This window comes from Hemiscyllium ocellatum, chromosome 29 (genome assembly GCF_020745735.1).
Source record: "Hemiscyllium ocellatum isolate sHemOce1 chromosome 29, sHemOce1.pat.X.cur, whole genome shotgun sequence".
Lineage (NCBI taxonomy): Eukaryota > Metazoa > Chordata > Chondrichthyes > Orectolobiformes > Hemiscylliidae > Hemiscyllium > Hemiscyllium ocellatum.
The window spans coordinates 15,841,786-15,860,326 of NC_083429.1; the positions used below are offsets into that span (position 1 = coordinate 15,841,786).

At 43.8% G+C, this 18,541-nt stretch overlaps 1 protein-coding gene across 4 annotated transcripts in view; it reads left to right on the top strand.

Moving 5' to 3' along the window:
• Positions 1 to 16,837: 16,837 nt before the first annotated feature.
• Positions 16,838 to 18,541, top strand: part of nfrkb (nuclear factor related to kappaB binding protein) — a 157,234-nt gene continuing 155,530 nt past the window's right edge. For all 4 annotated transcript variants that reach the window (XM_060846928.1, XM_060846930.1, XM_060846929.1 and 1 more), the window contains exon 1: positions 16,838 to 16,916. The gene's annotated coding sequence lies outside the window, so the exon portion shown is untranslated. The remainder of the gene's footprint in view (positions 16,917 to 18,541) is intronic.

Genomic DNA, 18,541 nt, shown 5'->3' on the forward strand with positions numbered 1-18,541 from the left:
GAGACATAGAGATGTATAATTCGGAAATAGACCCTTCGGTCCAACCCGTCCATGCCAACCAGATATCCCAACCCAATCTAGTCCCACCTGCCAGCACCTGACCCATATCTCTCCAAACCTTTCCTATTCCTATACCCATCCAGATGCCTTTTAAATGTTGTTCCGATGCTCCAGGGAAAACAGCCCAGACCCATTGGCTGATCTGATCAAGATCCTGTTGTAACCTGAGGTAAACTTCGCTGTCCACTGCACCTCCAATTTTGGTGTCATCTACAAACTTACTAACGATACCTCCTCGTTCCCATCCAAATCATTTACATAAATGATGAAAAGCAGTTGACCCAGCACTGTGGCACTCCACTGGTCACAGACCTCCAGTCTGAAAAGCAACCCCCCACAACTATCCTCAGACTTCTACCTTCAAGCCAGTTCTAGATACAAATGGCTAGTTCGTAGAGATGTACAGCATGGAAACAGACCCTTCAGTCCAACCCGTCCAGGCCGACCACATATCCCAACCCAATCTAGTCCCACCTGCCAGCACCCGGCCCATTTCCCTCCAAATCCTTCCTATTCATATACCCATGCAAATACCTCTTAAATGTTGCAATTGTACCAGCCTCCACCACTTTGTCTGGCAGCTCATTCCCTACACGTTACACCCTCTGTGTGAAAAAGTTGCCCCTTAGGTTTAGAGTGAGAGGGGAAATATATAAAAGAGACCTATGCCCTCTAGTTCTGGACTCCCCGACTCCAGGGAGAAGATTTTGCCTATTTACCCTATCTATGCCCCTCATAATTTTGCAAACCTCTATAAGGTCACCCCTCAGCGTCCAATGCTCCAGGGAAAACAGTCCCAGCCTATTCAGCCTCTCCCTATAGATGAAATCCTCCAACCCTGGCAACATCCTTGTAAATCTTTTCTGAACCCTTTCAAGTTTCACAACATCTTTCCGATAGGAAAGAGACCAGAATTACACGTAATATTCCAACAGTGACCTAACCAATGTCCTGTACAGCTGCAACATGACCTCCCAACTCCTGTACTCAATACTCTGACCAATAAAAAAAGCATACCAAATGCCTTCTTCACTATCTGATCTACCTGCGACTCCACTTTCAAGGAGCTATGAACCTGCACTCCAAGGTCTCTTTGTTCAGCAACACTCCCTAGGACCTTACCATTAAGTGTATAAGTCCTGCTAAGATTTGCTTTCCCAAAATGCAGCACCTCGCATTTACCTGAATTAAACTCCATCTGCCACTTCTCAGCCCATTGACCCATCTGGTCAAGATCCTGTTGTAATCTGAGATCACCCTCTTCGCTGTCCACTACACCTCCAATTTTGGTGTCATCTGTAAACTTATTAACTGTACCTCTTATGCTTGCATCTAAATCATTTATGTAAATGATAAAAAGTAGTGGACCCAGCACCGATCCTTGTGGCACTCCACTGGTCACAGGCCTTTAGTCTGAAAAACAACCCTCCACCACCACTCTCTGTCTTCTACCTTTGAGCCAGTGCTGTATCCAAATGGCTAGTTCTCCCTGTATTCCGTGAGATCTAACCTTGCTAATCAGTCTCCCATGGGGATCCTTGTCGAGTGCCTTACTGAAGTCCATATAGATCACATGTACCATTCTGCCCTCATCAATCTTCTTTGTTACTTCCTCAAAAAACTCAATCAAGTTCGTGAGACATAATTTCCCACGCATAAAGCCATGTTGACTATCCCGAATCAGTCCTTGCCTTTCCAAGTACATGTACATCCTGTCCGTCAGGATCCCCTCCAACAACTTGCCCACCACCAACGTCAGGCTCACTGGTCTATAATTCCCTGGCTTGTCCTTACCAACCATCATAAACAGTGACACCATGTTAGCCAACCTTCAGTCTTCCGGCACTTCACTAGTGACTATTGATGATACAAATATCTCAACAAGAGGCCCAGCAATCACTTCTCTAGCTTCCCACAGAGTTCTAGGGTACACCTGATCAGGTCCTGGGGATTTATCCACTTTTATGCGTTTCAAGACATACAGCACTTCTTCCTCTGTAATATGGAGATTTTGCAAGATGTCACCATCTATTTCCCTACAGTCTATATCTTCCATATCCTTTTCCACAGTAAATACTGATGCAAAATACTCATTTAGTATCTCCCCCATTTTCTGCGGCTCCACACAAAGGCCGCCTAGCTGATCTTTGAGGGGCTCTATTCTCTCCCCAGTTACCCTTTTGTCCTCAATGTATTTGTAAAAACTCTTCGGATTCTCCTTAATTCTATTTGCCAAAGCTATCTCATGTCCCCTTTTTGTCCTCCTGATTTTCTTCTTAAGTATACTCCTACTTTATACTCTTTTAAGGATTCACTCGATCTATCCTGTCTGTACCTGACATATGCTTCCTTCTTTTTCTTAACCAAACCTTCAATTTCTTTAGTCATCCAGCATTCCCTATACCTACCAGCCTTTCCTTTCACCCTAACATACTTTCTCTGGATTCTTGTTATCTCATTTATGAAGGCTTCCCATTTTCCAGCCGTCCCTTTACCAGTGAACATCTGCCTCCAATCTGCTTTTGAAAGTTCTTGCCTAATACCGTCAAAATTGGCCTTTCTCCAATTTAGAACTTCAACTTTTAGATCTGGTCTATCCTTTTCCATCATTATTTTAAATCTAATAGAATTATGGTTGCTGGCCCCAAAGTACTCCCCCACTGATGCCTCAGTCACCTGCCCTGCCTTATTTCCCAAGAGTAGGTCAAGTTTTGTATCTTCTCTGGTAGGTACATCCACATTCTGAATCAAAAAAATGTCTTGTCCACACTTAACAAATTACTCTCCACTAAACTCGTAACCCTATGGCAGTCCCAGTCTATGTTTGGAAAGATTACTTACTGTGTGGAAACAGGCCCTTCGGCCCAACAAGTCCACACCGACCCGCCAAAGCACAACCCACCCATACCCCTACATTTACCCCTTACCTAACACTACGGGCAATTTAGCATGGCCAATTCACCTGACCCGCACCTCTTTGTGTTGTGGGAGGAAACCGGAGCACCCGGAGGAAACTCACGCAGACACGGGGAGAACGTGCAAACTCCACACAGTCAGTCGCCTGAGTCGGGAATTGAACCCGGGTCTCAGGCGCTGTGAGGCAGCAGTGCTAACCACTGTGCCACCGTGCCGCCCGCCATAAAAGTTAAAATCCCCTACCATAACCATGCTATTTTTCTTACAGATAGCTGAGAGTTAGTTTCTCAATTCCCTTTTACTATAATACAATTCCAATAAGGTTATCATTTCTTTTTTTCTCTCAGTTCCCCAAATAACTTCCCTGGATGTATTTCTGGGAATATCTTCCCTCAGCACAGCTGTAATGATATCCCTTATCAAAAATGCCAACCCCCTCCTCTCTTGCCTCCCTTTCTATCCTTGCTGTAACATTTGTATCCTGGAACATTAAACTGCCCATCCCTGAGCCATGTTTCTGTAATTTCTATGATATCCCAGTCCCATGTTCCTAACAATGCCCTGAGTTCATCTGCTTTCCCTGTTAGGCCCCTTGCATTGAAACAAATGCAGTTTAATTTATTAGTCCTACCTTGTCCCTGCCTGCTCTGACTATTTGACTCGCTTCTGTTCTCAACTGTACCAGGCTCAGATTGATCTCTTTCCTCACTATCTCCCTGGTCCCACCTCCCACCTTACTAGTTTGAATCCTCCTGAGCAGCTCTAGCAAATTTCCCTGCCAGTATATTAGTCCCCTTCCAATTTCGGTGCAATCCGTTCTTCTTGTACAGGTCACTTCTACCCCAAAAGAGACTCCAATGATCCAAAAATGTGAATCCTTCCCCCATACATCAGCTCCTCAGCCATGCATTCTTCTGCTCTATCCTATTCCTGCCCTCACTAGTTCGTAGCACTAGGAGTAATCCAGATATTACTACTCTCGAGGATCTCCTTTTTAAATTTCTGCCTAATTCTCTGTAATCTTCCTTCAGAATCTCAACCTTTTCTCTTCTGATGTCGTTGGTTCCAGTGTGGACAATGACCTCTTGCTGGGCCCTCTTCCCCCGTGAGAACATTCTGCACCCTCTCCGAGACATCCTTGATCCGGGCGCCAGGGAAGCAACACACCATTCTGCTTTTTTGCTGCTGGCCGCAGAAACGTCTGCCTGTACCTCGGACTACAGAATCTCCTAATACAATTGATCTCTTGGAACCCGATGTACCCCTCGTTGCTTTAGAGCCAGTCTCAATACCAGAAACTAGGCTGTTCATGCTACATTCCCCTCAGAATCCATCACCCCCTACATTTTCCAAAACACCATACCTGTTTGAAATGGATATATCCACAAAAGACTCCTGCACTAGCTGCCTACCTCTCTTACCTTTCCTTACATCTATGTGACTGTATCTGAGACATTCCCCCCTTCCTATAACTGCCATCCATCACATACTGTTGCTGATGCAAATTCCTCATTGCTTCTAACTGTCTCTCCAACCGATCCATTTGATCTGATGAGATTCACAGCCAGCAGTTTATGGCAGATATAATCCGCAGTAATCCTTAAACTCTCTTTAAACTCCCACACCTGACAAGAAGTTCATATCACTCTATTAAAGGCCATTTTTGTTCCTTCACAATCTACAGACGCAGAAAATAACACTGTCTTATTCCTCTACAAACACTGCCCCAGGTTAAATTAATAGTTATGGCTTATATTTTAAGTTTAATCAAGAGACATATCTTCAAAAATATGTAATCAAGAAAGAACCTACTCTACTCACTACTACAGATTCTTTGTAGGCCATACTTAAAACAACGATTAACTTATCTGATTCTGTGCTGTGAACTTCGCCCAACAGTTCCTCCAAGATTAGTTGTGAATTTCACTGTTTGTTAATTTTCCCAGATGCACTCCGATGTCCAGCGCTACACGAATCCAAATATCAAAGGCAGTAACTGTGCAGGTTTTCTCTCTCTCTCTCTCTCTCTCCCTCCTACACTGTTCTCCTTGTATTCCATGAGATCTTAAGTTGCTAACCAGTCTCCCATAGGAAACTTTATCGAATGCCTTAGTGAAGTCCATATGGATCTTTGTAACTTCTCCAAAAACCTCAATCAAGTTTGTAAAACATGATTTCCCACGCACAAAACCATGTTGACTACCCCAAATCAGTCCTTGCCTTTCTAAATACATGTAAATCCTGTCCCTCAGGATTCCCTCCAACAACTCCCCCACCACTCAGGCTCACCAGTCTATAGTTCTCTGGCTTGTCCTTACCACCTTTCTTAAATAGTGATACCCCATTAGCCAACCTCCAGTCTTCTGGCACCTCTCCTGTGACTATCGATGATACAAATATAGAACATAGAACATTACAGCGCAATACAGGTCCTTTGGCGCTCGATGTTGTGCCGCCCTGTCATACTAATCTGAAGCCTATCCCACCTACACTTTTCCATGTACATTCCTGATGAAGGGCTTTTGCCCGAAATGTCAATTTTACAGCTCCTCGGATGCTGCCTGAACTGCTGTGCTCTTCCAGCACCACTAATCCAGAATCTGGTTTCCAGCATCTGCAGTCGTTTTTACCATCCATTTGCCTGTCCAATGAAGACTTAAATGCACTTAAACTTGGCGAATCTACTACCGTTGCAGGCAAAGCATTCCATACCCTTACTACTCTCTGAGTAAAGAAACTACCTCTGACATCTGTCTTATACCTATATCCCCTCCCTTTAAAGTTGTGTCCCCTCGTGTTTGCTGTCACCATACTTGGAAAAAGGCTCTCCCTGTTCACACTATCTAACCCTCTGATTATCTTGTATGTCTCTATTAAGTCACCTCTCAACCTTCTACTCTCTTATGAGAACAGCTCAAGGCCCTCAGCCTTTCCTTGTAAGACATTCCTTCCATACCAGGCAACATCCTAGTAAATCTCCTCTGCACCCTTTCCAAAACTTCCACATCCTTCTTATAATGCAGTGACCAGAACTGTACACAATACTCCAAGTGTGGCCGTACCAGAGCTTTGTACAGCTGCAGCATAACCTCCTGGTTCCAGAACTCAATCCCTCTATTAATAAAGGCCAAAACTCTCTATGCCTTCTTAACAACCCTGTCAATCTGGGTGGCAATTTTCAGAGATCTGTATACATGGGCACCGAGATCTCTCTGCTCATCTGCACTCCCAAGAATCTTACCATTAGCCAGTACTTTGCATTCCAATTACTCCATCCAAAGTGTATCACCTCACACTTGTCCACATTAAACTCCATTTGCCACCTCTCAGCCCAGCTCTGCAGCCTATCTAAGTCTCTCTGCAACCAACTACATTCTTCATCACTATCCACAATCCACCGACCTTAGTGTCGTCCGCAAATTTACTAACCCACCCTTCTAAGTCCTCATCCAGGTCATTTATAAAAATGACGAACAGCAGTGGACCCATTACTGACCCTTGCGGTATGCCGCTAGTAAATGGACACCAAGATGAACATGTTCCATCAACTACAACCCTCTGTTTTCTTTCAGCAAGCCAATTACTGATCCAAACTGCTATGTCTCTCACAATTCCATTCCTCCGCATTTTGTATAATATCCTACAGTGGGGAACCTTATCGAATGCCTTGCTGAAATCCATATATAGCACATCAACTGGTTTACTCTCATCTACCTGTTTGGTCACTTTGTCAAAAACTCAGTAAGATTCGTTAGGCATGACCTACCCTTCACAAAACCGTGCTGACTGTCCCTGATCAGATTATTCTTTTCTAGATGGTTATACATCCTATCTCTGGGAGGGACCCAGCAATACTTTCCTGGCTTCCCACAGAGTTCTAGGTTACACCTGATCAGATCTTGAGATTTATCCACCTTTATGCATTTCAAGACATCCAGCACCACCTCCTCTGTAATATGGACATTTTTCAAGATGTCACCATCTATTTCCCTACATTCTGTTCTTCCATGTCCTTCTCCACTGTAAACAGTGATGCAAAATACTTGTTTAGTTTCTCCACTATCTCCTGAGGCTTCATACAAAAGCTGCCTTGCTGATCTTTGAGGGGCTCCATTCTCTCCCTAGTTACTCTTTTATATTTATTAAAATGACAAACAACAGTGGCCCCAAAACAGATCCTTACAGTATACCACTAGGAACTGAACACTTCCCATCAATCACCACGCTCTGTCTTCCTTCAGTGAGCCAATTTCTGATACAAACCACTAAGTCACCCTCAATCCCATGCCTCCGAATTTTCTGCATTAGCCTACTGTGGGGAACCTTATCAAATGCTTTACTGAAATCCATATACACCACATCAACTGCTTTACCCTCATCCACCTGTTTGGTCACCTTCTCAAAGAACTCAGTAAGGTTTGTGACGCACAAATCTACCCTTCATAAAACTGTGTTGACTATCCATAATCAAATTATTCCTTTCTAGATGATTATAAATCCTATCTCTTATAATCCTTTCCAACACTTTACCCAAAACTGAAGTAAGGCTCACTGGTCTATAATTACCAAGATTATCTCTACTCCCCTTTTTGAACAACGGGACATTTGCTATCCTTCAGACTTCTGGCATTACACCTGTAGACAGTGATGACATAAAGATCAAAGCCAAAGGCTCTGCAATCTCCTCCCTACTTCCCAGAGAATCCTCGGATAAATCCCATCTGGCTCAGGGGACTTATCTATTTTCACACTTTCCAAAATTGCTAACACCACCTCCTTGTGAACCTCAATCCTGTCAAGTCTAACAGCCTGCATCTCAGTACTCTCCTTGACAACATTATCTTTCTCCTGAAAAATATTTAGACTTATGTCCCTTCTCTTCAGACTCCACGCACAACTTCCCATTACTGTCCTTGACAGGCACTAATCTTACTATAGTCATTCTTTTATTCCTGACATACCTGTAGAAAGCTTTAGGGTTTTTCTTGATCCTACCTGACAAAGACTTCTCATGTCCCCTCCTGGCTCTTCGTAGCTCTCTCTTTAGGTCTTTCCTGGCTAACATGTAACTCTTAAGCGCCTTAACTGTGCCTTCACGTTTCATCCTAACATAAGCCTCCTTCTTCATCTTGACAAGAGATTCAACTTCTTTAGTAAACCACAGTTCCCTCACTAGACCACTTCCTCCCTGCCTGAAATGTACATACTTATCAAGGACATGCAGTAGCTGTTCCTTGAACAAGCTCAACATTTCAATTGTGCCCATTCTTCCCCAACCTAGGCATCCTACATCTTGCCTTTCCCCCAGCTATAACTCTTGCCTAAAGTATATACCTATCCCTTTCCATTGCTAAAGTAAACATAACTGAGTTGTGGTCACTATTACCAAAGTGCTCAAATACTTCCATGTCTAACACCCAGTACCATGTCTAACACCCAGTACCAAATCCAACGTGGCCTTGCATGTTGTTGGCCTGTCTACAGTTTGATCTGATTCACTGATCCCTATAGAACACCAACAGTCACAGAGCACTAGTCAGTCAAATTCCACTCTAAAACTACCCTCTGTGTTCTCTGACCAACTTACCAACTCACGATGGATTTCATGGGATTTACCCTTCTGGACTGGCCTACCATAAGACATCTAGGCAATATCCATAGTCTTACCCTTGTCAATCATTTTTGTCACTTCATCAAAAAACTCAAATCAAGTTTGTGAGACAAACCCTCCTTTGCACAGAGCAATGCTGTCTATCTCTAATAAGTCCATCCTTCTCCAAATGTGAGTAAATCCTGTATCTAAGAATCTTCTCCAATAACCTCCCTACTACTGCTGCAAAGTTCACTAGCCTATAATTTCCTGGATTATCCCCATTGCCCTTCTGTTCGCCAATCCTCTGGGACCTGTCAAAGGTATCTGTCAAGGCCCAGCAATCTCCTCCCTAGCCTCTCTCAGAATAGATGGGATAGATGCTTTCTGGCCCTGGGGATTTATTTACCTTTATGTTTTCTCAAAACACTCAGCACTTCCTCCTTCTTAATGTCATCATGCCCTAGAACCAAAAGAGAAAATGCTGGAAAATCTCAGCAGGTCTGGCAGCATCTGTAAGGAGAGAAAAGAGCTGATGTTTCAAGTCTAACTGACCCTTTGTCAAACCAAAAAAATGGGAGAAATAGAGAGGTATTTATACTAGGCTGAGAGGAGGTAAAACATGGCTCCAGAAGCAAAGGTAGCAATAAAGAGGTGATAATGACAGTGCATAGAGAGATTATAGAGAGGTTAGGAGCTGTGAATGACCAGGGCTGAAGCCATTATGTGACAAAATATGTGGGGGATGGGGGGAATGGGTGAAGCAGAGGCAAAATGGAAAACAGGGGAGAAGGGTAACAAAGGGGGAAGAGGAGAGGAAAAAGGTGATGAGAGAGTGGGGAGTGAGAGAAAGAGAGACAATCAAGAAATAAATGGTACAGAACAGTGAAAAAAATATTGAAATAAATGAAATAAAATTACAGAGCAGAATAAAAACAGAGGGGTCAAGATTGGATAATCATCTGAAGTTGTTGAATTCAATGTTGAGACTGGCAGGCTATAATGTGCCTAGTCGGAAGATGAGATGCTGTTCCTCCAGTTTGTGTTGAGCTTCACTGGAAGCTCCTCCCCTAAGGTCCTTTTTAATTTTTTCCCCTCTAACGTTAAACCAATGCCATCTAATTTTGGACTCCCCCACCCTAGGAAAAGACATTGGTAATTCACCCTATGCGTGACCCCAATGATTTTATAAACCTCTTTAATTCATCCATGTCTTTCTCCTTGGTGGAATACCAATGCAAATTTTACATTGAGGACCTCACCCACTTCCTCTGGCTCCATGCATAAATCCTCTCCTTTGTCTTTGTATGGACCTACCCTTACCCTAGTTACCCTCTTGCTTCTAATATACACATAAAATGTCTTTGGATTCTCCTTAATCCTACTTGCCAATGACATTTCATTGTCCGTTCTAGCCCTACTAATTTCTTTGTTCAAATTTGTTTCTGCTTCCTTTATATACTTCTCAAGGGCTTTTGTTCATGTCTGTTCCCTTAACCTTAACATATGCATCCTTTTTATGTTTGACTAAGCTTTCAATATCTCTCATCATCCAAGATTCTTGCATCTTGCCATCCTTATCTTTCATCTTCACAAGAACATACTAGTCCTGAACTCCAGGAAACTGGCTTATAAAAGATTTCCACATGTCAGATGTAGACCTACCTTCAAACAGCTGTCCCCACTCTAATTTCTCTAATTCTTGTCTAAGACTGTCATTAGCCTTCCATCAATTTCACACTTTCACCTAAGGACCAGTCATCCTTATCCATAACCATCTTAAAATTTACAGAATTATGATCCCTGTTCCCAAAATGTCCCCCAACTGATACATTGATCACCTGGGCAGGCTTATTCCTCAATACAATGTCTAATATGGCTGCTTCCCTGTTAGGATTATCAATATATTGATTCAAGGTACCCTTCTGCATGCATCGAACAAATTCTACCCCATCTAAGACCCTGGCATTAATGAAGTCCAAGTCAATATTGGAGGAGTTAAAATCACCATTAAAACAATTCTGTTGTTTTACACCTTTCGATGATTTGCTTACACTTATCTGTTCCTCCATCTCCTGCTAGTACAACCCCATTGTAGTGATTACACCTCTCTTATTCCTAAATTCTATCCATATTGCTTCTTTAAATGAGCCCCCAAAGATGTCCTGTTTTAGTAACATTTTCCTTCATTGCCTTTGCATCCCCCTTTATCAAAGCCTGAAACATCTAAACCCTGGAATGTTGAACTGTCAGTTTTGCCCTTCTCTCAACCTGGTTTCTGTAATGGCTGTAACATTGTAGTTCCATGTACTAATCCAGATTCTAAGCTCAACTGCCTTATCTGTTGTACACCTTGCATTAAAAAAGATATACTTCAGACTTCTAATCCTTGTGTGTTCATTAACCTGCCCCTGCCTGCTTTTCCTATTAGACTTACTTAGCTTAACCAGTACCTTTTCCTCAATCACTCCATATACTGATCCACTGCACTGGATCCCCCAACCCTGACTGATCAGTTCCATTCTGACTGACTGTATTCCCACTTTGACTGACTCCAATCCTGCTCTGACTTACCTCAGTCTCGCACTGACTGACCCCAACCCTAACCTGACTGACTTCAGCCCCACTCCAACTGTCCTCTTTCCAAGCTCAGGTCCTTAGGTATTTATCTAGAAGCTCCTGCCCCTCTTTACTTCCAGGTTCGCTCTGCTCCTGCCGTTGCTCCAACTGACCTCTTCAAGATTTCATCTTGTCTGGTATTTCATGTATTTGCTGCTCTTGTCCTTCTGGATGGAAGTAGTCATGGGTTTGGAAGGTGTTTTCTGAGGTTCTTTAATATATTTCTACAGTGTATCTTGGAGATAGCACATACCTCTGCTGCTAAATGTCACGGGCATTAGTGGATGTGGTGCCAATCAAGCAGCTGCTTTGTTCAGGATAGTGTCAAGCATTTTGAATGTTGTTGGAGCTGTACCCATGTAGGCAAGTGGAGTGTATTCCTTCAGACTCCTGATGTATGCCTTATAGATGGTGGACAGGTGGTTGGGAGACACAGGTAGAACATGAGAATCTTTTCCTCATGTCAGCATGTCTAAGACCAGAGGGCATAAGTTCAAGGTGCGGAGTAAGTAATTTAGAGGAGATCTGAGGGAACTTCCTTTGATCCAGAGAGTTCTAGAAATATGAAATGTGCTGCCTAAGAGGGTGGTGGAGGCACCATTGCATCTGGACCAGCAGTTAAAATGGACTAAGGCTATTTCAACCCTGCAAAGTCCTCCCTACTAACATCTGGGGGCCAGTGGCAAAATTGGAAGAGCTGTCTCACAGACTAGTCAGGCAATAGTCAGGAAAGAGTTGCCCAGGGAGTCCTCAACATTGGGTCCAGATGCCACGAAGTCTCATAGCTACAAGTTAATCATGGGCGACGAAACCTCCTGGTCATTACCACGTACTGCCCTCCCTTTGCTGATGAATCGGTACTCCTCCATATTGAACAACACTTGGAGGAAGCATTAACGATGGCAAGGGCATGAGCTCTACTCTATGTGAGGGATTTTAATGTTCACCACAAAGAGTGGCTCAGTAGCAGTGCTACTGTTCGAGCTGATAGACTGGGTCGACAGAAGGTGTTAAGGGAATCAACAAGAGGGAAATGCATACTTGACCTCATTCTTAACAATCTGGTGGCTGCAGATGTACCTCCCCATGACAGTATTAGTAAAAGTGACCACTGAACATTCCTTGTGGAGGTGAAGTCCCACCTTTACATTGACAATACCTTCCATCATTTTGTGTGGCATCATTAATGTGCTAACTGGGAAAGACTTGGAATCCATGAGGTGCCATGGGCTATCAACAGCAGCAGAATTGTACTCGAGCACAATCTGCAACTTCATGGCCCAGAATATCCCTCACTCTACGATTACCATCAGGCCAGGGGATCAACCGGAGAGTGCAGCCAGGAGCAGCAGCAGGCATACCTGAAAATCAGGTGTCAACCAGGGCCACAGACTTGAATACAATCTTGATGATTGAAACATGGATAAAAAAGCTGAATTCCTGAGGTGAGGTGAGAGTGATAGCCCTTGATATCAAGGTTACATTTGACTGAATGTGGTATCAAGGAGCCCTAGCAAACTGCAATCAATGGGCATTAGGGAGGAAACTCTGCTGTTTTAAGTCATAACTGGCACATAGCCACAAGTGGTTGTTGGAGGTCAGTCATCTCTGTTCCAGAACATCACTGCAGGAGTTCCTCAAAGTAGTATCCTAATAGTATCCTATTTTCAACCACTTCATCAATGACCGTTCCTCCATCATAAAGTCAAAAGTGAGAATGTTCACTGATGATTGCACAATGTTCCGTACCATTCGTGACTCCTCAGGTACTGAAGCAATCGATGTTCAAAGATCTGGACAATATCCAGGCTTGGGCTGACAAGTGGCAAGTAAGATTTACGCCACGCTATGACCATCGCCAATAAGACACAACCTAACCATTGCCCCTTGACATTCCATGGTGTAACCATCACTGAACCCTCCACTATTAACATAGAACATGGAACAATACAGCACAGAACAGGCCCTTCGGCCCACGGTGTTGTGCCAAACATTTGTCCTAGCTTAACCACCTATCCATGTACCTATCCAATTGCCGCTTAAAGGTCACCAATGATTCTGACTCTGCCACTCCCACAGGCAGCACATTCCATGCCCCCACCACTCTCTGGGTAAAGAACCTACCCCAGACATTCCCCCATACCTTCCACCCTTCACCTTAAATTTATGTCCCCTTGCAATACTCTATTGTACCCGGGGAAAAAGTCTCTGACTGTCTATTCCCCATATCATCTTATAAACCTCTATCAAGTCACTCCTCATCCTTCGCCAATGAACACTAATACACCATAGACCTTCTTACAAGCTCTATCCACCTGAGTGGCAACTTTCAAAGAGCTATGAATTTAGACCCCAAGATCCCTCTGTTCCTCCACCTGACTAAGAACCCTACCGTTAACCCTGTATTCTGCATTCTTATTTGTCCTTCCAAAACGGATAACCTCACACTTGACAGGGTTGAATTCCATCTGCCACTCCTCAGTCCAGCTCTGCATCATATCTAAGTCCCTTTGCAGCCGACAACAGCCCTCCTCACTATCCACAACTCCACCAATCTTCATTTCAACTGCAAATTTACTGACCCACCCTTCGACTCCCTCTCCAAGTCATTAATAAAAATCACAAACAGCAGAGGACCCAGCACTGATCCCTGTGGAACTCCACTTGTAACTGGGCTCCAGGCTGAATATTTACCATCTAACACCACTCTCTGACTTCGACCGTTTAGCCAGTTCTCTATCCAACTGGCTAAATTTCCCACTATCCCATACCTCCTGACTTTCCGCATAAGCCTACCATGGGGAGCCTTATCAAATGCCTTACTAAAATCCATGTACACTACATCCACTGCTCTACCCTCATCCACATGCTTGGTCACCTCCTCAAAGAATTCAATAAGACTTGTAAGGCAAGACCCACCCCTCACAAATCCGTGCTGGCTGTCCCTAATCAAGCAGTGTCTTGGCAGATACTCATAAATCCTATCCCTCAGTACACTTTCCATTACTTTGCTTACCACTGAAGTAAGACTAACTGGTCTGTAATTCCCGGGGTTATCCCTATTCCCTTTTTTGAACAGGGGCACAACATTCGCCACTCTCCAGTCCCCTGGTACCACTCCCGTTGACAGTGAAGACGAAAAGATCATTGCCAACGGCTCTGCAATTTCCTCTCTTGCTTCCCACATAATCCTAGGATATATCCCGTCAGGCCCGGGGGACTTGTCTATCCTCAAGTTTTTCAAAATGCCCAACACATCTTCCTTCCTAACAAGTATCTCCTCTAGCTTATCAGTCCGTTTCATACTTTCCTCTTCAACAATACGGTCCCTCTCATTTGTAAATACTGAAGAAAAGTACTCATTCAAGACCTCTCCTATCTCTTCCGACTTCCTGGGGGTTACCCTTGACCAGAAATTCAACTGCACTCATAACTTGAACACAGTAGATATAAGAGCAGGTTGGAGGTGAGGAATACTGTGGTGAGTAACACCTTCTGGCTCCTCAAAGTCTGGTCTTCTTCTGCAAGATACCAGGCAGGCATGTGATGGAACACTCCCCACTTGCCTGGATGGGTGCAGTTCAAACAACACTCAAGAAGCTTGAGACAAGGCAGCCTGCTTGATTGGCACCACATCCACAAGCATCCATTCCCTTCATCTCTGATGCTCAGTAGCAACAGTATGTATCTACAAGATACACTGCAGAAATACACCCAGGCTCTTCAGACAGCATCTTCCAAACCCATGACCACTTCCAGAAGGACAAGGGCAGCAGATACTGGGAAGACCACCACTTTCAAGTTTCCCTCCAAGTCACTCACCTTCCTGACTTGAAAATATAACGCTGTTCCCTCACTGTCACTGGATCAAAACCCGGAAATTCTCTCCCTAAATGGCATTGTAAATCAACCCACAGAAGGTGGACTGAAACTGTTCAAAAAAGCAGCTCACCATCATCTTCTCAAGGGCAAGTGGGGATGGATAATAAATGCTGGTCAGCCAGTGACACCCACATCCAACAAATAAAGAAAAAAATTAGAATCAGTACAGAGTCATAGAAATGTACAGCACGGAAAAAAAACACTTTGGTTCAACTCGTCTGTGCCAATGAGGCAGCCTAAACTAATCTCGCCCCATTTGCCAGCATTTGGCCCATATCTCTCTGAACCCTTCCTATTCAAATACATTCAGATACCTTTAAATGCTGTAATTGTACAAGCCTCCACCACTTCCGCTGGCAGCTTATTCCATACACACACCATCCTCTGCACGAAAAAGTTGTCTCTTAGGTCCCTTGTTCGTCTTTCCCCTCTCAACCTAAACCTCTGGCCTCTTGTTCTGGACTCACCCACCACAGGGAACATACCTTGTCTACTTATCCTATCTGAGCCCCTTGTGATTTTATAAACATCTGTAAGGTCACACCTCAGAGTCCGACACTCCAGGGAAAACCGGCCCAGCCTATTCAGCCTCTCCTTATAGCTCAAACCTTCCAACCCTGGCAACATTCTTGTAAGTCTTTTCTGAACTCTTTCAAGTTTCACAATATCCTTCCTATAAAAGGGAGATCAGAATTGCACACAATATTCCAGAAGCAGCCTAATCAATGTCCTGTACAGACACAAAAACTCCTGTACTCAATGCTCTGACCAATAAAGGTGAGCATACAAAATGCCTTCTTCACAATCTTATCTACCTGCAACTCCATTTTCAAGGACCTATGATCTTGTACTCCAAGATCTCTTTGTGCAGCAAAACTCCACAGGACCTCATATTAGGTATATAAGTTCTGCCCTGATTTGCCTTTCCCAAATGCAGCACCTCACATTTATCTAAATTAAACACCACCTGACATTCTTCAACCCATTTGCACATCTGATCAATATCCCTTTGTACTCCAAAGTAACCTCCTTCACTGTCCACTACACCTCTGATTTTGGTGTCACCTTCAAACTTACTAACTATTCCTCTCATATTCACGTCCAAATCATAGAGGAGAAAGTGTGATCTGCAGATGCTGGAGATCAGAGCTGAAAATGTGTTGCTGGAAAAGCGCAGCAGGTCAGGCAGCATCCAAGGAGCAGGAAATTTGACGTTTCGGTTCCTGATGAAGGGCTTATGCCCGAAACGTCGAATTTCCTGTTCCTTGGATGCTGCCTGACCTACTGCGCTTTTCCAGCAACACATTTTCAGCTCACATCCAAATCATAGTCCGTTTGTGTGTGTGATGCATTGCTGTCTCCTTTATTTCTCATTCTGATTGATGAGACTGTGGATCAATGCCCCATCCTTCCCAATCTTTCCACTGTTTAATTCCCAATCTGCAAATCTCACAATCGAAGAGCTTTCCCATCAGCTCTGATGCCAGATGTCATTCCCTCAGCGCCTTTCATTCAGCTCACAGTCAGAAAAATATTTTGAGTTGAAGGTTGTCAAAGCAGAGGCTGCAGTACACTACAGTGGTTATTGGATGGTACACTTTATAAATTGTATATACATATATATATATATAATTACTAGATGTTTTTGTACTTTACGTTTGAATGATGGTCTGCACAAGGTGATGTATTGTAAATTAGATGGAGACAAGTGAAGTACAGGATATTCAGGCCGGAACCAATCTTCAGGCCGGGCCTGGGGAAGCGGTTCGCCCGGGTCCGGTACAGCGCAGTGGCTTCCGGTCCGACAGATGTGACTGTCCCCCGGGCTTGAGAAAGAGGAGCCGGTCAGGTATGGGGGAAATGGGGGGAGCGACGGTAGAGAAAGGATGTGGCGGTGGGAGTGCGGCGATAATTAAAAGCTGTTGGGGCCTGAGGGGAGGGGGCTGTTCTTTCAGCCTGTGTCAGCTGCTGTTGTTTCCTGGCCCTGGCTTTATAAAGACCGACTGCCATTTGGGTGAGAATCTCAGTCTGAGGGTGAAGGGGGACAGAGAGTGGCACTGGTTCCTTTATACACCTTGCTGTGCCCGTTCTCAGCTGGGAAGGTGGCGGGATGTGTGTTTGTGATCGTGTCAGTGGGCTAGTAATGGAGAGATCCCAGACTCATGTTAGTAAGGACCATGGTGGAGAGTCAAATCTGACATCAGAAAAGATCTAGCGTATTCATAGAGTCAATAGAGATACAAACCCACTGGTTCACTCATTGCCCTCATAGGGAATGAAATCTCCTTCCTTACCTGGCCTGAGACTACATGTGACTCCACACCCATGGGGTTATCATTGAATCTTAACCTCCCTCTGTAATTGCTGAGTAAATCACTCAGTTCAGTCTATTATAAAAAACAGTCTTCCTTCCATTGACTCTATCTACACTTTCTGCTGTCTCAGGAAAGCTAATATAATCAAAGACCCCTCCCAGACTGGTTACACTTGTCCACACTCTTCCTTAAGGTAGAAGATACAAAAACATGAAAACACATACCAACAGATTTGAAAACTAATTCTTTCCTGTCTCCTTTCCCCCCCCCCCCCCACTCTCAGACTGTGGTCCTCATCCAAATGTCATTCAGTCTTTTCAAAGCCAGGTACAGTAAGCTTAACATCCCTGATGGGTAAGTTACTTGAGAAAGTCTGTGGAATAAAATATACATGTATTTGGAAAGACAGGGTTTGATTAGGAATAATCAACATGGCTTTGTAAGTAGAAGATCATGCCTCCCAAATTTGTTAGAGTTCTTTGATGAAGTGACCAGGAAGGTTGACAAGATCAGGGTGATAGACATAGTCTATATGGATTTCAGTGAGGCCTTTGATAAGGTTTCACATGGTAGGCTGCTCTGGAAGGTTAGATCACATGGAATCTAAGGGGAGCTGGCAAATTGGGTACAAAATTGGCTTGATGGTAGGAAGCAGAGGGTAATAGTGGAAGGATGCTGGGCCAATTCCTGTTTGTTATCGATAACAATGATTTGGATGAGAATGTATAAGGCATATTAGTAAGTTTGCTGATGATATTAAAACAGGCAGTATCATGGGTAGTGAGGAATGTTATTAGAAATTGCAATAGAACCTTGATCAGCTGGGAAGTGGGCCGGGAAATGGCAATGGAGTTTAAAATAGATATGTGTGAGATCTTGTGTTTTGGAAAGTCAAATCAAGGTAGGAGTTTCATGGTGAATGGGCTTTAAGGCTTTAAGGACTGTAGTGGAACAGAGGGAGCTTGGAGTTCTCTGAATGTGAAGTCATGGGTAGACATGGCAGTGAAGAAGGCTTTTGTCACACTGACCTTCATCAATCAGAGCATTGAGTATAGAATTTTTTGCAAGTTAGTTGCAGGACATTCATGAGGCTGCACTTGGAGTATTGTGTTCAGTTTTGGTCACCTTGTTATGGGAAGGATGTTATTTAATTGGAAAG